At 48.7% G+C, this 15,895-nt stretch overlaps 1 long non-coding RNA gene across 1 annotated transcript in view; it reads right to left on the reverse strand.

The window, feature by feature from the left end:
- The window catches only part of LOC135973619 (uncharacterized), a 58,671-nt gene that overhangs the window by 11,287 nt on the left and 31,489 nt on the right, over positions 1–15,895 (reverse strand). Inside the window, exons 2-3 of the long non-coding RNA XR_010590529.1 lie at positions 10,362–10,485; positions 10,069–10,245 (exon numbers count right to left, since the gene is read on the reverse strand). This is a non-coding gene — a long non-coding RNA (uncharacterized LOC135973619). The remainder of the gene's footprint in view (positions 1–10,068; positions 10,246–10,361; positions 10,486–15,895) is intronic.

Consider the following 15,895-nt stretch of genomic DNA (forward strand, 5'->3'; position numbering starts at 1 on the left):
GAAGAAGCGTGGTTGGGGCAGGTGGGATGTCTTCAGCAACTCTATCAGGATTGCTCCTCTCTTATCTGGCAAGGATATTCCAGACTCAATCAAGGGGTGCTCTGGGGTTGTGGTCTTGGAAGCTGGTGCATGCTGGGTGCAGTGACCTTAAGGCTTCAAGGCACACAGGAAAAAATGCTGTGCTAGGAACAAAAAAATCACATTTTCTCTGTGGGAAAACATCGTTCCCATTTCACATGCCCGTCCTCAGCAAAAAACAGAGATGGGGAAATCTCTTCAGTTGTTAATCTGGCCCTCGGCCCCGTCACATCTGAGCACCTGAATCCTAAACTCCGACAGGGATATGGCTAAAGAGATGGTATGGCAGTTTTGCACAAGTTTTCATGAATATTTCATATGTTTGTTGAACTTGCGAATGTCTCCCCAGTGGAGGGGGGCGTTGGGGGTGGGAAGAGAGGCTGGGAACGTGCCTCTTTTGTTTGATCCTATCCTCCCTGCATTTACACTGGGGAGAAGTGTTGGGGTGGGGGGTCCGCACCAGATGAAACGGACTCATCTTTCTCACAAAGGCCAAAGCTAAAGAGTTTGGGGGTTGAACGATGCAGTGGGTCGGCTTGTGTTCCTTCCCGCTGGTCTCACCAATACAGCTCCTGGGCTGGGCAAAAGGAAGGATGGGCAAACACCTCTGGACTGTCACAGTCGAGATATCTTGCCACAGAGGTGTCTGGTCCTTCGAGAGGATCCGGGCCCGGCCTCACCTGTAACAGATCAGCTATCACCTAGGGATCAGGTGATCATAAAAGCCAGGAGGCAGCTACCAGGAGCAAGTTGGTTCCTGTAGGAGGACCTGGAGCAGAGTAGGACCTGAAGCAAGCGGCCTCTAGAATGGAAACCTGTAGGGAACAGACAGGTCCTGGCAGAAGACCCTGGGTTAGGGGAAGGGAGGACTGATGTGCTGTAGCTGTTTGATGTGGAAGAAATAAAACTGAAGCCCGAAGAAGAGGGCGTGACCCAGACTCTGGGCATGGGATGCAGGGACTGGTCAATAATCTACATATCTATTTGTGCAGGGTGTTCTGATTTTATATGCCTCAAGGGCATTGGCTGTATCTCATACAGTGCTTCGGGGGTTAGCTATTAGAAAACCTCTGCAGACAAGCACACACAGCTCCAGTGGGACTTGGGGAGAACCGCACACCTATGGACCAGAGGGCACGAGCTGGCTGTAAAGAAATAGATCAAATGCCTCAGAAGAGATAATCAATAGACCCGGGGATTTTATTTGCTCGGCAAATAGTTTGCTGGAGATTTAACCCGCACGAACACTGACACTCTCAGAAACCCGCCAAAAATGATTATAGCAACCAGGGCTCCGATGATAGATGGCAGGAAGCAAGACGAATATTCAAACTCTCCCCCTGAAGTAGGAATGAGCCTCAAGACCAAAACTATGATGCAGACGCTGAGCACCTCAGTGCTTGGAGCTGCCCAGATCTGCAGTGAAATCTTGGACGATGGTAAAACATGCATTGACTTGAATGGGGCCAGGATTCCATTTGGCCCATTAAAGAAATAGGAGCTTCTCCATTGGGCAAGAAATGTGCAAAGGGCGTCAAGAATAAGGCAAGGCGCACAGGGAACGAGGCTGGAAGTCCTGCCTCATTCCATGGGTACGTAGAGTTTGATCCAAAACTCTTTGAAGTCAATGAAAAGGCTCCCAGAACCTACCTTCAATCAGAGACAAGGCCTAAGACAAGGATTCCAGCTACTCACACTGTGCATGGAGAGAGTTTTCAAAGGGTTATAGCTCTCTACTGGATCAAAACCAATTTTCATAGCAACACTGAAAGCCATTTGCCTGAAGTGAAGACCATTTCCTATGTAAAATGTAGGTTTATATCCACAGCTTCTGCAGTGCTAAGATTGTTTAAAAAGAGTAGTAGCAAGCGTTCTGCATTTATCCACCTCCATTCCTTTAGTCTAAAATGGCTAAGCATCGGAGGCCCAAACTTCCCAAGAAAATTCATGTTAGTGCAGAGACCAAACATGGGAAATTTCAGCAGAGTAGCTGAAAGTTTCAAAAAGTTATGAATGACTGGAAATGGGGACTTGGAATGGAAAAGCTCAGACAACCTTAACTACAACTCTCTTCTACAGCACATGGTAAGTGATACAGCTTCAGGAATGAGGCTTGCTTTCTTGAATGAGAAATTATTTCCTAACTGTAAGTCCAAAAGCTCAAAATTCACACAAGCAGCCTCCCCATATTCTGGGAACAAAGGCAAGAATCAATCGCAGATCGCTCTTGAAAAATTTCAATGAAGCGCCCCTCTCTGTTCCTTTGTTTTTCTTAATAGGAGCTCTCTCTTTAGGAACAAATATTTGACCATCCAAACATGTTTTACAGTATAAAACAATTTCAGCAATACAATTATTTCAAAGGTACTCACACGATATACAACTAGAATGGAATAAGTACTGCTCTGCTGTGTGTCTTAGTCCCTGCACTGCTAGAAGTTAGTGGAGAGTCTGCTTTTGCTCTGCTTTGGTGGCTCTTGATGTGAAGCTCTGAGTGGCCATTGCACACAGCACAGGACCACCGTGAAGATGCTAAGGGTTCAAAGATTTGTAGAATGCCATAACTATCATGTATAATACTATACAGCTTGTGCCAGTTATTGATATATAGGAAAGCTAAAGTTTTTTGCTGCGCAAATACAGGTGCAAAGTCACATCTGATGCACTGGTAGTGCACAATACAAGTTTCAAGACTCCACCGAACAACTGTACACTGGGGGACTTGCAGGAATTTCCCACTGCCCATCTGCTCTTGAAACGTCAGGGGGAAATCCCACACACCCTGGGATGAAGGGAATTCAGTTAAAAACCACCCTTAAAAATTGCAGCTGCAGGTTATTTTGAATGGAACGGAGCTAAATGTGAATTGGATTATTTCAAGGCAGACAAGTACAGCTTGAAGGAGGTAACAGCACAGATCCACTCCAGCCGGTGGGGGATAAAGCTGGAACTCACTGAGCTGAGGATGAACTATTGGGAAAGGTGGACCAGAAATTGTTCTGGGTCCAAATTACTATGGTCCTGATCCTGCCGTGAAGCCCAATGGAGTCAATGGGAGCTGCTGGGGCGCAGCATTCCAGCAGGGCAGAGGCACCAGGTCAGGACTAAGGGTACGTCTATACTTACCTCCGGGTTCGGCGGTAAGCAATCGATCTTCTGGGATCGATTTATCGCGTCTTGTCTAGACACGATAAATCGATCCCGGAAGTGCTCGCTGTTGACACCAGTACTCCTGCTCCGCGAGAGGAGTACGCAGAGTTGACGGGGGAGCCTGCCTGCCGCATGTGGACCCGCGGTAAGTAGTTCGAACTAAGGTACTTACACAATTTCAGCTACGTGAATAACATAGCTGAAGTTGTGTATCTTAGTTCGAACTGGGGGGTTAGTGTGGACCAGCCCTAAGGTACATTAGCAGTGAAGCTTGGGTTTGGAGATGAGAAAGGAAGGATGGGCTTGTGGATAAGGCACTGGACTGGGATCCAGGAGATCTGGCTTTGTTTCCCAGCTCTTCCACAGATACCTTGTGTGACCTTGGAGAGTTACCGAGGTCTTCTCTGCCACAGGTCCCCCATCTGCAAAATGGGGACGCTGCTTCTTTTCTCCCAACTCGATCCATCTTGTCTGGTTAGACTGCAAGCTCCTGCAGGAGGACGGTCTGTGTGTTTTGCAGCGCCTTGCACAAGGGGCTCATCTCATCTCAGCCGGGGCCTCAGGGTATGTCTACATTGCAAATCAAAACCAAACCCTAGGGCGATAAGTCTCAGAGACTGGGTCTACTGACTCAGTTTTGTGTTATGGCGCTAAAAATACCAGCGTAGACGTTCCTGCTTGAGTTCTGAGAACCCCCTCGCCAGGCTCTAGAGCCCGGACGCCAGCCCGACTGGGAACGTCAACAGTCCAATTTTTAGTGTGACCCCGAGTCTGTAGCCCCAGGCTCTGAGTCTTGCTTCGGCAGGTGGGATTTTTTGCAGTGCAGACATACCCTTATAGTTTCAGAGATTCCAAGACCAGAAGGGACCATGGCAGTCAGGGTCTGGCCTCCTGTGGCACACAGGCCATAGAACATTGTCACAGTAATTCCTAGCACAGATCCTTTAGAAAAACATCCCATCTTGATTTAAAACTGGTCAGTGATGGAGAATCCACCTGCTACTGCCTTTGTTGTGTTTGTTCTGGAGCTAAACTAGGATTTCAGGCCCCAGAACTGTCAGGTGCATGCCTTTCACCAAGACTTTTGTGCATTCAAACGGGTATCTGCATGCCATGTTCCCTTGTTTGCTTGGTAAATGCCAAATGCGGGGATGAATAAAGGGCTTTCACAGACACACTGGATGTGTGTGGACGCTGGCGGGGCAGATATTTTGCAAACATTTTGATTTTTGCAATTAGTCATTGAAATTGACAAAAATGTTCATCACCATTTAAAAGGGTTAATCTAGATTGGCTGCCAGCAGAACAACAGTCATATGTGCAAAAAAATCATTTTTAAAATGAATACTGCCCCTAGAGCCCGGCTGGGTTAGGAACCTTTTCTCTTTAGACTCTGAGGGCATGTCAGAGCATTGCAAACATTTGTATTTATTTGGTGGTGTTAGACTGGGGCAGATTTTTTACTTTACTCAAGTTTTGCAGCGCTACAAACTAGCTTACCCTAGGGGACTTTAATCAACACACATTTATAGTGTAACAAAAAGAACAAACGCACACCGAGGGCAAACCTTTTCTGTGCATGATTTCCGTGCTAACGTTAGGAAGTGCACTGCAGAATGTATTAGGCAAGAGAAGAGGCTGACCAGAGCTGGGTCGCCGTTGCTTCGAAGCAGTGTAAATGCTTAAAGGCATGCGCAGCATTTTGCAGTGCAGACACAAAACAGAGCAAAAGCCATCTAACGCGGCCAGCCTTTGTGCAATTCTACCCTGCCTTCCAACCAGAAAGACAGCCATCAAGAGCGAGCCCGGGCAAGGAGGAATGGAATGGATGCATTTCCACCAAGACATTTCTTGGTATCTCCGAGGGGACACGAAAATAACGAATGGAAGTGCTAGTGAAGAGGGACAGGCCTGACTTGGATTGTGTGCGCACAGTCTGAATACCTGTTGTGACAAAGTTCCTCCTCTATCTTGATGGGTCCTGCGCTTATTGGTGGATTTTCTTGCCGCAAAGATTCACCAGGTGGGTTGGGGAACAGCCCAGAGACCTTCCCCTCTGGAAGAACCCACAGTCCAGGTCAATTGGGAGGTTTGGGGGGAACCCGGGCCCGCCCTCTACTCCGGGTTCCAGTCCAGGGCCCTGTGGACTGCAGCTGTCTATAGTGCCTCCTGTAACAGCTGCATGACAGCTACAACTCCCTGGGCTCCTTCCCCATGGCCTCCTCCAAACACCTTCCTTATTCTCACCACAGGACCTTCCTCCTGGTGTCTGATAATGCTTGTGCTCCTCAGTCCTCCAGCAGCACACCCTCTCACTCTCAGCTCCTTGCACCTCTTGCTCCCAGCTCCTCACACTCACACCACAAACTGAAGTGAGCTCCTTTTAAAACCCAGGTGCCTTGATTAGCCTGCCTTAATTGATTCTAGCAGCTTCTTCTTAATTGGCTCCAGGTGTCCTAATTAGCCTGCCTGCCTTAACTGGTTCTAGCAAGTTCCTGATTACTCTAGTGCAGCCCCTGCTCTGGTCACTCAGGGAACAGAAAACTACTCATCCAGTGACCAGTAGATTTGCCCTCTACCAGACTCCTGTACCCCACTGGTCTGGGTCTGTCACATAGTACACATGGAACTAGACTAAAATGGCCACCTGCCCATTTCTCCCAGGCCACCACACACTAACAGCTTTCTACCTAGTGGGGCTGGATTTGAACCAGCAACCATAAGATAAGCAGCTGTGTAGCCCATTCTACTATGCCCCTTAGCTGTCCCATCCCTACATAGATAGACAAAGTTAGTTATAAAGTTAATGGGATAAATAGTAAAATCATTTTTAAATGAACCAATGGGAGGGATAACAACCCTTTCCTCAGGAATTCCAGTAGAAGCCCTGGATTTCCTGCTTTAAATGCAAACAAATATCCCACCACACTATTAGAAAGATGGCGGAGATCAGGGATAGGGCTGGGAGTTGTGTCCAGGGCTCACCCCCAAAGGAGCCAGAGGAGGGTATGCATATCGCATGCCAGTGCCCCTTCTTTGGGCACCCTTTCACTATACTGACCAGCAGTGTGCCCTTAGCCACACGAATGCCTGTGAGTGTATGCACTGACATAACCCTGGGCTGAAAGCGGCGGATCATTTTTAACCTTACAGTGCCCCTGTAAAACAAACAGGCTCTCAGTTTATATTTGAAGAGCTCGAGAAATCCATTGGTTGCTGAAGTGTAAACAGATTTGTTGACAAGCTGTTAAGAAATTAGTAATTCCTCTTTGAGTCAACAGCTCGCCAGCCACTTACATCACCTCTTGCAGAGAAATATTGACCCTCTTCCAGTGTCAACAAATCCGGAGCTAGGCAAATTCAGCCACAGATAAAGCATTCGCATAAAAAACACCAACCTCTGCCAACAGCAGGGAAGAAAAATACAACCCGGCCAAAGGTTGTGTCCTTTATTAGGAATTGTTTCCGTGCTGCAGCGGCTGCAGGAGAATCCCTTTCCTGACCTGTGTTTAATGCCATCCGTGCGTCTATTATACGTCTTCCCAGTGCATTCTACTCAGAAAAGCAGCGGGGAGCATGCGTGGGGGACCATTGCTTTCTCATGCGTAGACGCATCAAGCGTTTGTCATGCCGTAATATCTTCAGAAGACATAAGCCTTAGTGGTATTACAGCAAATGGGGATTCTATTTTAAATTAAAGGGCAGTTCTATTTTAATAGGGGACAAATGAAAAGTGGCACCTCCAATCACCAGAAGATGCATTCAGAGTTGACTTCACTGACTAAAACAAGTCTCTACTGCTTTTCACTCCGGTTAGCTCTGTGCAGCCAACATAGATATGGGATTGCTAGCTAGATTCTATTCCTTCAACAGAACTGTGGATTAAGATCCAATCATCCATGCAAACCCCTTTGAAGGCAGCAGGACGACACCGGTTCCATACCAGTAGTGTGTCATTTGAAGGCATCTGATTGTACAGATATCATTGAGACTCTAGTAGCATCTGCAAACACGTATATCACTAGTGATGCTACATAAGGAAGAAAGAAGCCAGCTTGACTTTCAGATCCCAGGCTGAGACTGCAGGGCCAGCAGTTAGGAAAAAAAAATCCTTCTACTTCTATTTAGAAACAACAAAACACAGAACTGCACAATGGCATTTTTACTGTCACTTTTCAGAGCCAAACCTCATGGTAAGTGCCTATTGTTTTCGGCATAATGGGTCCTGCTTTCTTTCCTCCCGAATGATCAAGGGGTCTAGGCAGCCCCTGGGAGTGAGACATAGGCACAGACTTCAACCATCTACTATGCAGGCTCAGAACCTTTGTCACAAGAGTTTGGCTAATGGTTAGAAAAGTGACTAAGAACCAACAGCTTGTCTTGCTAAGTGCACTTTTCCTGACAAAAATACAGGGTCTTGTTTTTTCTTGTCTTGGTTGTCAGTATAGCGGAACCGTTACGGCAGGGGATGCGAGCCATATTTCATGTAGCATTTTACACCACCAAAACAGCATCTCTGTCCCACGTGGTGGTTGGCAGTGGTGCTGGTGGCAGAAAGGTGAGGCGCTCAGCATGCCTTCCAGATCCCAGGCTGAATTTACGGAGCTAGATCACCTCGCTTTCTCCAGAGTCCCTTGAGCAGCAAGTTATCCTGGTCCCTTTCCTGACACGAGCTCCGTGTGACTGCTGAGCTCTGCTGCTCAGATCAGCCCAACCCTCCTCCTCACTCATTTTGCAACAAATATTTTTATACTTTTCATTTATCCCCTAAAAAGCGGCCGGGACGGGACTGTGCCGCCTACAGAGATTAGCAGTGGAACCCAAGGCCTCTTTCCTCTACACTGATTCCAGCTTTTCATCTGTAGGCTGCGGTCTGGGTCAGCAGTGAACAAAAAGCACTCCGCAGTGGTCCACGGAATCTGGGCTAGGTTACCCGTCTTAATGCCGTTCCCAATAGACGGGCGTCTAGAGCTCGGTTAGTCCCCTTTTTTGCAGGGCTCAGGACTGCTGGAGAGACTGAATTCTCTCGGTGCCCCTAGAGACAGCCACTCCGAGGCCTGGCTGGGCACACAGGCAGGCTAGGGAGGAGGATAGAGAAAGTTTAGGAACATCCAGTATCCATCTCCAGATGCCACAGAAGCAGCTTTACAATCTACACAAAGAAAGTTATTCCCCGTAAGGGGTTCTTCCTCTCTTGGTATGTAGTCACGTGTCCACACCTCTGTTTGCCTCTGCCCCCGCTGGTAGCCTAGGCTCTCCCCCTGGCCTTGCTGGGGTTTAGCCCTCCAGCCAATCCAGCGTGAGGCCCCTAAATGACAGTTCACCCCCAAACACAGGGCCTGCAGCCCACCAGTGTTATATTGCCCCAGGCCTTTTCCTTCTTGCCTCACTTTCCCTCAGCATCCTTCTCCATCTGACCCTCCCTGCAGACCCTTCCCCACAGCCCCTTCCCATGGTACTTCTCTCCCCCGCAGTGTGTGCACGCTTCGCTTCCTCCCACTCTCTTCTCCCCCTAAGCAAAGAGCGGCTCATTTTATAGCTTGGCCACCATGTGATTTCTGCCTTATGCGGTCGGGGGGCGTTCAGCTCAGTCACTCTGGGGAGAGTGCATCTCCTAGAAACCCCTCTCCCCTGAAGGGCCTAACCTCCAGAAGAGGTGGGCTGGCAGTGCCTCTCTTAAAGGAACTGGTGCCCTCTGCTACCCTTGGCTATGGGAGTGCAGGGCTGGGAAGAGTTAGCGGCTGGCTTCTGTCCTCAAGCATGAGCATGGATATCTACCCGACTAACATGATAGCCTGGCTAGTCTAACTGCAGAAAGGGAGTAATTCTGTGTTGATTCCCCGTAAACTCTTACACCGTTGCTGCCTGGGCACCTGTTCTTAGGAGAACTATGGGGTTTAAGGTTCCAGGGATGTCAATCCAGCCTCTTTCACCCACCCTAGATTCCCTTTAGAAAAAGCGTATTAGGAGAAGAAAGAGGGAGATTAGCTTTTCATCATAAGCTTGAGTCAGTGGAACAAGGGAGAGAGAGATAAAGGAAGATCCCATGCAGCCTGATCCTTAGTGACTCCAGCTGAATGCCAAGCGAATGGTTCATATCATAACAGGCAAGTACAATAGGCAACTTCTCGCCCCCGGGCGAAGATGAAACCTAGAAGATTCCCTGAGTAGCTGAAGAGCACCTCAGTTTAGGGTTTCAGCACAAAGGGAAAGAGGTTATGAAGCCAGTTGCCGCTTCGCTGGATAGCTCTGATCCAGAAGGAGCCAGCACCAGAACTGTGCACAGTGCAAGAAGAAAAGAAAAAAACAAAAACCCACCCCTGCTACACTGCAGCCCTTTGCTCCCGTCTTGTAGTGTTAGCTCAGAGGAGGAATATCCAATTACTCTCCTTGTCAAAACCACACACACAGTTAAACCACGTCAAGCGGCTGGACGGTCTCACCACACTCATCCCCTCTGCTCCGATTTTCTAACCCACTGTCGGCAGAGCTGAAGGAACAGGTTGGGTTGTGGCCAAGCATGGCATAAATCGCAGAGACCTGAAGCGCCCAGCAGTCCAGGGGCACAACATAAGCTGATGTGCAAATTACTGACTTGGGAGGAGGGCAGCGGTGCAGGAACACAGCAGAGAGTTAACCCAATTTCTCAGAACTTTAACGTGTCCGTTCCGGTGAACGTTCAGCTCTAGGTTTGTGAAATGGCTGAAAGTCCAGTTTAAATTGAGTCATGTCCAAAAACAATGGGCAAAGGTCCAGTTTGGGTTGTTGCTTCTTCTACCTGAACCAGTGTGCCCATCCCTAAAGATGTTACCTAAGGGGTTACCTTTGCTGAGTTCTCACCTGCTGGCTTTTAAGGAGGGCAGAAAGCCTCGGGGAACCCCAGCTACACCATGGGTTATAAACCTGCAGAACACGTTTCCTGGCAAGGATACAGAGTCGCTTCTTCAGAGGTCTGGTGGTTTATGCAGGTTCTAGTCCTTTGGTGGTGAGAGTTGATGTTGTCATTGGGAGACAGGCCTGATTCGAGGAAGCAAAGAACAAAAAATAAGTCAAGACCATAACACACCAAAAGGACATTTTGTCAAGCAGACAAAAGCCGCGATGAATGGGGAAAAAAAATAATGATGACTCACTCCTTTCACATGGCTTCTGTCTGCCCCAGATCCGAGGTGGTGGTGGAATAAGTCATTGCCATTGTGCCGAGCTGCTCTCTGTGGGTTGTGTCAGCTGTCACAATTGTCTGTGTTGATTTAAGTTCTGTTTGTAAGATACAAGCAATGAGTTGAGGGAACTCCAACCACGGACTCGAGCCACTCAGAGAAACAAGGAAGAGGGTTTGGAAGTTAGAGTAGTTTGCTTTTGTCATTATTCATCCCTAAGATAAACAAAGAGTCTATAGTTTTTTTCATAAGTGACAGTCTAATAACCTCTCTCATTCCCTTGCCCTTCTCCCTCATGAGACTACTTCGGCAGAACCATACTGCAATACGTCCTCCACATCCAGTAACACAGCCGCAGGGACACATCCTAGGTATGTGACAGCAGGCCGTGCAATAGATTTCTCCAAGCATTGACCCCTGGAAACTCATAGGCCACCCTGCAGGTGTCTTACTGACAGATGAACATCGAAAAATTTGGGGATACAGTTCAGACAAGCACCAGAAAATGGGAAGGAAAGAAAAAGGAGAGAAAAAAAGAGAATCTGACAAGGACTCCAGTATGAGAAGCTCACACACCTCTCTAAAGAAGAAGCCACTTGAAAGTTAGTCCAGAAACAAGCCAGTATGTCAAACGCTAATACCACAACAGCTGCTGTGCAATTCCAGCACATGGGGATTCTAGCTGGTCCCTTTCTAGACTCCAGCAGCCAGCTTTGGGGAGGGCAAGGATGAGTTCTGAAGGGGAATCACCCACAGCTGTTTGACAGAAAGGGCCAAAGTTTTCCCCACAGACACTAGCCCTCCCCCGCAGCAGGTTATGTTTCTGAAGCCAGGGTCACCACATACTGTTTCCCCCCCTGACTCTGAGTCACTTTCAGAGTCTATTTCTGTTGCATTCTCTCCAGCTGGGATGTATTGCAGATGGGGCTGGAATTAGATAGGGCACAGGTGCTGCCACCTGCTACAACTTCTGTCATTCTTGTTCGCTGCAGCGTTAGCCCTTATTCTTTAGGGACGCTATTTATTCATCGGGGGCAAGACAGAGAAGGGACAGTGACTCTTGGATTGGAATCTCCCTCGGCCAAAGGATGAATGAGCCAAAACAATACTAGGCTCCCCATCCCCTGATCAGCATAGATACCCCCTGTGCGCCCCACTGACCATCCACTGGAATCGGGGTCACCCTGGGATGTGCTCAGCACAACAGATCGGAAGCCAGCTCAAGTCTCATAATTTTTGTTTTTGTTTCACATTGACTTTAAACCATTTCATTTTCAGTTAAAAAAAACAACATTGATTAGAAGCAAATTTTTTCATTTCAAATCAACCTAAACATTTAGTTTCAAAACATCGAAACGTGTACAGTATCATTCCAGTTATGTAGGAATATCAGACTTGCCCGGGGACCCCTAAGTAAGCTGGGTGCACAGTGGGGGCTGAGCACTTTTGAAATCCTGGTGCTGAGTTCTCACCTCACGCGTTTCACCTGGAGATCACCAAGTGCCATTACAAAAGGAGCCCGAGGCTCACGGCCCCATTTTACAGATGGGGAAGTGACCTGGCTGAACTGATGCTGTGAGCGAGCAGCAAAACTGGGAGTAGAAGCAAGGTTTCCTGATTCCCAGTCTGTGCCCAGGCAAGCCACAGAAACCCTTCCTGTCTCTGACGAGAGCTGTGTGAATCTCTGCTAAGCAGGCTCAGAGGGCAAGGATGGTCCAGTGATTAGAGCATGAGCCAGGAGTCCTGAGTTCAAGTCCCTGCTCTACCACAGACTGCCTCGGTGACTTCCTCTCTGTGTGGCTCAGCTCCCCACCTGTAAAATGGGGATAACAGCACTGCCTGGATAGCTCTGAAGACAATTACATGAAGCACAGACGCTACGGTGAAGGGGAGCCATTTCTGGTTTTGCTTTGCTTGGGATCATCTTCTCCTTTCTCCCCCCCCCATCCCCCCGCCCAATGCTGCTTTCAGTTTCAAACTTAACTAAATCTAAAGTTGGTTGCAATCATCACGGTTCTTGTGCCTCCCTCCTGAAGATACGTGCCTGCTCCTCACCAGAAACTGGGCTTTGATTTGCGCTAAATGCCCAGCACCCTTTCCTAGGAGCCCAACAGAAACATGGGGGATTGTGCTGTGTGGTTTTGATCCACTAGGTATTTGGGGCATTACCCTGTTGCAGCAGCACGAGACATCAATGCAAGGTGCATCCCGGTGCAGGAAGTGCTCTCTGTACAGTGCGGGAGGGAGGGGCACGCTGTGGGTCTGGTCTCATCTCACGTGCATTCTTTTTACACCAGTGCCACTCCTGATGTAGAGTGATTTGGAGTGTCTCCTGGTTTAGCCCAGTGTAAATGCGATCAGAATCTTATAGTCCTAGATTGCAAGGCCAGAAGGGACCATCGTGATCCTCGAGTGAGGCCTCCCGCAGGGCACAGGCCAGAGACCTGCCCCACAATAATCCCTAGAGCAGATCTTTTAGAAAAACATCCCGCGGGGCCCCCACGTGAGCTAGGCTGAGAATAGCATTGACAAGGCATTCAAACCTGGAGCCATAATCAATTTAGATCCTGCAAAACGCCATCCCCTAGCAGAAGCTGCTACCCCCTGGAGACTTAATCCAGAAATTCGGACAGATCAGACCAGCACCACCCTGGAGAGATTCTGACCCTGTGTGGGAGCTCAAATTAATCTGATCTCTTTACACTGGCCAGGTAAAGATGAATCGAGACAAAAGAGCACATGCATGTGCCCGCCTTGAAGCCAGTGGGAGCTTTGCCAATGACTTCCCGGGTATCAGGATCAGACAAAACACAGCAGTCCTGTCTCCTTTGCATCTTGCTGTCTTCACCTCCCCTACCTTTCCTTGAATTGGCTAGATTTTCCCCAGCCTGGTTTTAAAGATTCCTTTCACCACAATCTTTTTCTGAAGCCAGGTATCCTGCCCCGGGCTACACGCCGATCTGATTTCCACTCGGTTCGGTCATACATTACGCAGCACTCCCAGCCTGCAGTCAGACACTGATGCAATAAATCTCGGGCTCCCTAAAATTACAGATGCAATCTTCATCAGTTTAGCCAAGAAAGGAGATATATTAACAGTGATGAATACTCAACATTAAAAAGAAAAGTTAGTTACCACTCTGGGTGTAATTAAAATGACTAGATCTCACACACAGAGAACAAATCCCTGAACGCTGACTTCCTGTGCGTCACGCCCCAATCCACCCAGGCCTCGCCTCACAAAGGTATTTCTCTTGTCATCCTAGCCTAAAGCAAACACCTACGCTTTCCATGAGCCGATCGAAGGGAGAGCCAAACCTGCTTGCATGTGGCTCACACAGTCGCAGGGGAGCTCACGTCGCCATCTTTTCCAGGATGTCCTACAACATCACGGGCTAATGCAACAGAAGGACGAGGTGTTAAGCTGAGAAAAAAAAAAAATCAAACCACAGTATATTCCGCGTGCCATACCCAGCCTAGGGCATTACCCTGGTTTAGCATTGGCAATCGTGTCTCCCTCTAGTGGCTGGCCCCTACAACAGCCTGCTACGCTGACAGCTGCGTGACTCTTGTCATTCAGGTGGTAGAGGCTTGTGTTTTTACTGCTGACAGCCCTGGGTTCAAGGATCCCTGCGTCTGCCTGGGGACTATCGGGTTCATTCCACTAGCTTCTAGCCTCAGAGCATAGGACAAAAATCCCCTTCACGTAGACCAGCTTTGTGAGAGCTGAGTTACCTTGGATTAAAACAAGTCCATTACGGGAAGAGGGGCCCCATGAACTCAGCCCAGCTTGGGGCACCCCAGAATAACCTCATTAACCTTTCACTCCCCCCTTTCATTAGCAGCCTTAAGTGCCTCTGGGATGCAGCTGCTTCTCCCTCACCTGCTTCTCCCACCCTGATGTGTCATGTTGCCTCGGGATTCTGGCGAGTCACCTGGCTGCCTCTTGTGGTTTTCATCCTGCTTACGCTGCACTATAGCTGCTCTTCTCTGCACCCCTCCACCCCACGGCGGCAGCAGGAGCTGGTGTCTGCACCCTCAGCCGGTTACACTCCACCACACACCTGGCAACCTCTTTCACAGTCCCATGAGTCACACATAGTCCACCCCTCTGGATGCTGCTCGTCTCAGCGAGATGCTTCCTGTACCCGGTGAACCCACAGCCCCATAACAGCTTCAACCCTGATGATGCCTCTCTGGAATCTGCCATGCACATGACCTCACAGGACACTCTGTGGTTTGGTCCTCCCAGCCCAGTCTTGCTGAAGATGGCCTCTAGCGTCCCGGGTGAAGGAACAGCAGAGGTTGGGCAGATCCTAAATCCTGACTTACTTGCTTTTATTTAGTTAGGGACGGGGTCTCATCTCAGCGACTGCGTAAATCTGGAGTAATTGCCTTTAAATCGGTGTAACTGAGGGCAAAGCCTAGGGCTTTGTTGATTTCGGAGACAGAAAGAATACGGAGGTCGGTGCCTTAGAAATGGAGAGACAGAGTAGGTGACTAATGAAGGGGCTGAGGGTTATCCCTGCAGGTCCTGGAAAGGGGACCTAGCAGGACGTTTCTTCCTTATAAAACTTTTGTTAGCTGAACCCAGGAGACTGGGAGGGGTGATAAAGGGGAGGGAAGTACCCCATTATCAGCACCACTGGGCTGATCGGCTGTCGCTCCCCACTCAGAATTATCACCCATTTCCTACCGTACGTGAAAGAAGCTGATGAGCGATATGTCGTATGCTGGTAAATTCCAAAATCTTTGTGACAACTTCCTCTAGGTTTCAGTAACTGAGGGAGTTCGAATACCACCACCCAGCCAAGCAAACTGAGCAACGCATGCTGCAACGGGTATCAGCACAAGCTAAAAACTACTAGCAGTCCAGTGTTTTAATATTAGTAACCTAGTAATAGTGAAGAATTCTGTGCTCAGGTCTAGGAGAGACGGGCCAAAGCCATCTGTAGCAAACTGGCCCCGGAAGGGAGATAAGAGATGGCACACTTGGTTATTCATGAAATTCCAGATTCCCGGAAATGTACAAATTCAGGAATTAATTTTCCATGGGTGTAACGACATGCCGCTTATCTGCTTCTGAATTTAATGAGCACAAAATGATGTTTATTATAGTTAGGAGGATGGGGCGGGGAGAAAACACTTTATATAGCTCTGTTCACCCAAGGGCCTTAAAGCGCTTTACAAACCTTGATTAATTACCAGTCGGTTTCACACCACGTTGCTCTCGGCTTCATCCCGCCATCACTGACGCCCGGACAGAGACCCTTGGAGCTCAGTGGGACTTTGTGCAAGAGGAATTACACTTGGGAGGGGGTCTGGGCAACTACCGGTGAGGTCACACACTAGGTTGGATTGACTATAGGCACGTTACTGATGGGGAAACCGAGGCACAGAAAAGTGAAGCAGCTTTCCCAAAGGTCATACGGGGAGTCAGCGACAGACAGGCCCCGCCGACAGCAATTCCGGGCCCCAGGGCAGAACAGTCAATGGTCTCCCACGCA

Source organism: Chrysemys picta, chromosome 9 (assembly GCF_011386835.1).
Source record: "Chrysemys picta bellii isolate R12L10 chromosome 9, ASM1138683v2, whole genome shotgun sequence".
Lineage (NCBI taxonomy): Eukaryota > Metazoa > Chordata > Testudines > Emydidae > Chrysemys > Chrysemys picta.